This window comes from Anopheles merus, chromosome X (assembly GCF_017562075.2).
Source record: "Anopheles merus strain MAF chromosome X, AmerM5.1, whole genome shotgun sequence".
NCBI classification, from domain to species: Eukaryota; Metazoa; Arthropoda; class Insecta; order Diptera; family Culicidae; genus Anopheles; species Anopheles merus.
The window spans coordinates 15,355,042-15,361,093 of NC_054081.1; positions in this window are offsets into that span (position 1 = coordinate 15,355,042).

Sequence of the window (6,052 nt, forward strand, 5' to 3'; positions counted from 1 at the left end):
GGTGGACACGGTGCTGGAGGAAAACATTCTGCCCGGAAAGGTCTGTCGTGCGGATCAAAACAACCGGCTGGACTCCGCTGGACTGGCGATGGGGGCTGGGGAGCACACTCACATTCGCTAGCAACAGTGTGGCGAGCAGGGCAAATTGGGGCAAAATGCCGCTATCACCACGAACACAACAAATTAAGCTCTATGCAGTGCACAAAATCGGCCGAGTGTTGTTGCCGAAAAGTCGGGTTGTTGAGCCTTTCTACCGGGTACCCGTGCGCGTGTGTTTTCCTCGTCTGTCAAACATGCCCGATTGAATAATCACACCGCGCTGCCAATACACAGACGGCAATACACACGCGCCTGCCCATGCGATGGTATTGGTGTACTGTCAAACTTATTCCACGAAGCAGCCTGCACAACTTTACTGTTCGTGTGGTCGCGCTACATTTGCGTTGAAAAAAACAGGGTTTGCCATTCAAATTGGCCGTTACAAATTTGAACTGGGTTGTAAATTAATGGTTTCAGGAATAACATTTTTATTGATGCTATTCATTGACGTATTGGTGTGTGTAAAATAAATTTCATGTTTAGTTAGATGTAATATTTCTCCCTCGCTCTCTATCTCTTTGTCTGATTGCTACGTTTGTAGCGGGTCCCCTAACCCAAATAGCCGAATTTGCTTAAGCAGCTCATCTTGGTCCGCTAAATATCGCTGCTTGAATTCGCCTTTTGCAGTAGATAAACAGCATCAGAGTTCTAGGTGAGTCTTTCAAATAGCGCTTAAGCAACTTGCTTACGCCACGGTGGCGGGGATTATTTTTATTTACGATTTTTTTTCAAGCAAGCCATCATGAATGAAATATACAACACGATTTGTTTTGTTTATGTACATGAATATATTTTTAAAAACTTTAATATTCAAGTTCCATCGTGAACCATACAAATCAGGCTAACCAGCTGAAAAGTTCCAGAGTGTACTGAGTGCTTGTTTTAAAAAGCGCCATATTTTCGAAATATACCGTCTAATCAATGAATTAGCCACAAAGTACCACATCATCAGCGATTTTTGGTTAAACAGCCTCAAATCAGCTATAGAGTTCGAGCTGGCCATTTAAGAAGCTTCCCGAAGCGCTTATTAACTTACTGTTGCGCTATAAGCGCTTGCTGCTTTTAGTCTGTCTGCAGGAGTATCCGTTACTACTGATTGGTCTTTCACCTACGTTTGCCGATCCATTATCCCGGCCATAATGGCAGACGCCTCCACGCTCTTTTGCGACCTCAAGTTGGGGCATACTCGATCCCTCCGTGTTTCTAGAGTACTTATCTTTTTTAAGCCTTAAGGCTTGATTCGTAGCGCTGAAATGGAACGTTTTTTTTTTGTAGGATTTTAAACAGGTCAACTGTAAGATTGGAGGCAAGCAAAAAAGTCGACTAAAAAAATAAAAACAAGATTCCATTTGAATAATTTGAATAATACTTCTAATGATCCATTGATTTTAGCGATCTTTTGTAAATGTTTCAACTCTTCAAATCGGAAAACTCTCAGAGGAACTCTCCAAGTCATACACATATCCAAGACGACCAACATAGTTCCTTCAAGGAAAAATGGGTCTTACTCCATCGAATTCAATGGAAATCCCTAGTATCATTTACGTAGCATGCTAAAAATCAACTGATGGATCCGGCACTACTTATCAGGATACAACTGTGACTTGCATGAGGCCAGTTCCACTAGTACCAACCGCTGACTCCAGGGTCTCTATCACTAAGGGTTGGCTTCAGGGCACTACCTTCCGAAGTAGGAGAATCTAATGTAACCTTTACGTAGCTCGCCAATAACCAACTATTGTATCCGGCGCACTACTTATCAGAATACGACTAAGACATACATATGTCCAGTTGCACTGGTACCAATAGTTCCACTGGTGAAAACTACCTTCCTAAGCTGGTGAACCTAATGTATCTGGAATTGGGCTCTTACAATCATCAATGAGTGAATTATGTTGTGACTTCCCAGACCGTGTACGTGTTTTATAAAATCTCCGCGATGCGAATAATGGGTTATAGGAGATGTTTTGGTTGAGGCTAGGTAGAAAAAGCTACTTAGAAAGTCAAATGAATATGACGTATATTACTGCGCTAGGAACGATTGCTGAAACATCACTGCGTGATAAACATCTTTAAAACCTCCTTCATCACGGAGGCCTTACTCCAGTACGGGGCCACGGGAACAACCTTACCCACTGTAATACAAGCTGTACTAACATTTAATGGATAAGCCCCCAACTCTGCTCCGTTCGCCTTTCGTTAAACCCACCACTGGAAACAAATATCAACAGTCACAATCATCGATGAGGCACAACTTATTTTTGCCAACCTCAGCTGCAGTATAGGAAACTGCTGTGGCGTGTGGTAGTCATTATGCTACAGAAAATTGCTGATGCGTTGTGATGAATTTACGTCGCGCTGCCGTCTGTAGGTCAGTAGTGTCGCTCGCACTGCTGAAACTGCTGAGCGGCTGGAACGCTACCGGCGCACGTTACAAAAAAGGGTATTTCAATTTGGTTTCTCAAATATGTTTGGCCTCGCCATGGTACATTTACATCTTAGGCTCCATTTAACATAGAGCTTGTACAAAGTTGGCCGCTAAAAATTATTCAGCTAGATCATTTAATCATTCGCCTCTATCTTAAGACATTTTGCGTTACGCATCCCTCCCCAAGTGAGGTGTCTAAAATCGATGCCTTTTCGTTGAAACAATTACTACTAATCTGCTTCATTCATCTCGGCCACTACACACTTCCACACTCGGCCAGCTATTTAAGCCTAGCCTAAATGACTGCCGAGCACGCTCCTCCAGATTTATGATCCCCGTTGCCGAACCGGTGCACACAGGTGAAAGGAGAAACCAGCGATGTCCAACGTCCAACGAACCCTGCATCGCCCGAGCGTGCCCAGCGCGCGCGGCAGTTTGCTTTAGATCTCCACCCTCCGCCCCCGCCCAAAATCAATTCCAATTCCAACCATTGAAGGAAAGAAGCTAACTACCCATCAGGCGAACCCCTCAAGCTCGGGCTCGGAAGCAGCAGCATAATTCATAGCTAGCAAATCTCGTACACACGCACTCTCGCTTGTCCCTCTGCTTTCCGTCGGGTTTCGGTCCAAAATTTATTCTGGATCGCGGCGCGCCACGATGCGTTGCAAGGTGTGGCGTGCGTGCGTGCACGAAAGAAGCTATTTTGCACGAGATGCAAACGATGCACAAATTAATAACTCTTCTCTTCCACCGGCGGCGCGGCGCGCCTTGCCAAGAGACCTGATTCTCGCCGCCACTTTTCCGGTGGTGAAGGCGGCACTGAGTGAGCGGAACGGATATCAAAATCTTTAACTGGTGTGTTTGTAGGGTGTGACGGGGAAAAGTCGCTTCCAAGACCTTGGCACACACACTATCACACACCCACACGAACTACATGGTGCGTGAGGTGTGAAACGATTATTTATTTTTAAAATGATACTCCGGGGACTTTAGAAGCGAGGAGCTCCTTTTATGCATTTTCAAACATCAGGGACTGCACTTTAATGATAGAGAGTGAGTATGATATAGAGACCTCTTTCCCCGGCAAGAGATTTAATCTCCTCCCAAACGCACTACTCTCGATCGCCAGCTTATCACGCTCCTGATTAGACTGTACAGCTTTGTTGATCTGCATGCGTTAAATTAGAGATAAAAAGGCGCGCGTCCTCATCACGACGATAGGATCTCTATCTTGATTAACTCTCTCTCCCTCTCTCTCTCTCTCTCTCTCTCTCTCTCTCTCTCTCTCTCTCTCTCTGTCTCTCTCTCTCTGTCTCTCTCTCTCTGTCTCTCTCTTCCTCTCTCTTTTTCTCTCTCTCTCTCTCCTTTATCGCTCTCTCTTTCTATCACATACGCATGTTGAGTGTATGGATTTATTTAAGAAAAGTCTCGCAACAGACCATGCCTCAGATGGGCTATTAAACGTGGCTGACCGTTTCGCTGCTTGTTACATTTTATGATTCACCGGCATCGTTCACGCCTTTCCACGCTAGCTCGATTATCTGGACGGCAAAATTTTCTTTTTCTCGCCTTCGCTACCCACTCCGCGCTCTCCTGGTTAACGCTCGTGCTGGTGCTTCTTTAATGGATGAGTTTTAGGTTCGTTACCTTACGGGTAGTCACCTAAGCGGTGCACCAGCGCCGAGGTATTGTGAAGAAAACGGAAAGAGAGCAAGCGTGATAAACGTAAACGAAAGCTCCTATCGCTTCACTTTGCTTGTACACTGTACTGATAGTACATGGAAAGCAAATAAAATATCGACTAAAACACACCTTAGGATAAACCTTTTCTCGTCCAGTTTTTCCGAGCGGTTTTGCATCATTATGGCGCCGTTGTTCTTTCGAACGCGTCTTCCGTTGGAGAAAAAGGAAAGAAAAAAAGGAAGAAGAAAAAAAATACTTACCGATTTATTTTTCCCTCTTTTCCAATGTTTCGGGCTAGCTTGCGGGTGCGCTGCTGATGAAGATGATGATCAGTCGAAGCTCTCTGCCCAAAACGGCACCCGGAGCCACAATTGTGCAGCAATTACCATTGACCTAATAAATTGCCTCCCGCCCTACCGAACGGTTCCTTACCGCCCCCGGTCACGATCGGGCGCGATCGACGCAACGAAAAAAAAAGGAAAACGAAAAAGCAACGAAAAACAACGAAATACAGCCCCCAATTCGTTGGGCCGGTCCGTTGCCGGTTTTGATCCGCTCAATCCGTTTGATACCGGGTCTTGTCGGGTTTATGAGTTTCACTTTATGGGCACCATTGCCGATCACCGATCACATGTCCGAACGTTCGGGTTAAGCTTTTCCTCTTTGGGTGTATTTTTTTTTTGTTTGTTCGTGTTTCGCCTTCCTAATCTTTGATCATCTTGCATTTTTAGTTTGGCTTTCTTCGCGAGAAAACGAGAGAGGGAGGCACTAACAAGTTTGTGCATCACTTCAGCTCGCCTCCGAGCGGTCCCAGCCGCCAAGGGGCATTTCAAAGTGTCCATTTTTTTATGTGTCTGAAAAAACAACCACTACTAGCAATATGAAGACGTTAGGCTTGTAAAGACTGGCTTACCCTACCAGGTACGCTGCCTGGTGGCAGCTCGTGCACCGAAACAGGCGCCTTAGAGCAGCCAAAGCGGACAGTCGAACGGAACTGCTCGCCGACCGTCTATTAATTCATCCTCATCCAAACATGACGGCTTTCTTCGCGTGGTCAATCCACCTGCACATGCACGCATCCACATTATCGGTTGGGGGGAAGCAGTTTTTTAGATGCTGTTGCTGTTACACCCAAGCAACCCGTCAGCTAACCCCTGTAAGCCCAGCGGCCGTTTACTGCGTGGAGGTGATATATATTTATCAGCTGCTCGAACTCGTGGAAAGCCCTTCCGCTGCCAATGCGTGCTGATGATTGGAGGTGAAATTTTCGGAACTAACACACGCGGGCACGCCGTCCTTCCCATTTTCCACAGCATACAGCAGCAGCATGAGCAGAAAGAGGCATGATTAATTTATACTTATCCCTCTGGCCGACCGGAGCGCAGCCAGAGGCTTCTTGAGCTTATTGGAGCAGCCACTGCCGCCACGATCGGATCCGCCGACCGACCGTCGACGACCGGTGATAGCGATTGAAAGAAAGTAACGAGAGAGCGCTGGTTCATTTGCTGCTAACGGCGCTGGTCGATAAAGGCTGGTGTGCTAATGAAGGGAAAACTAGGATGGCAAACGAAAACCTACAAATTGAGCAGAAATTGTTTTTTTTTTCTTTTTGCTGGCAGTTCCGAAAGAAGGCGCGCAACTATTTGACTTGATGAGGCTTTTGATTGATTATTTTGTCAGCGCAGATCAAGTCGGGCTGTAGTGACGGGCGAATAATGTATGCAAGGGCATGGAATCGTACATGGATAGCAATCCGCTATCAAGATCTTTGCAGATCTGTGTGGTATTTCATTTTTTTACGCTAAGAAGTAATTGGGCAGACTTTTCCGAGTGTTTGTGGTA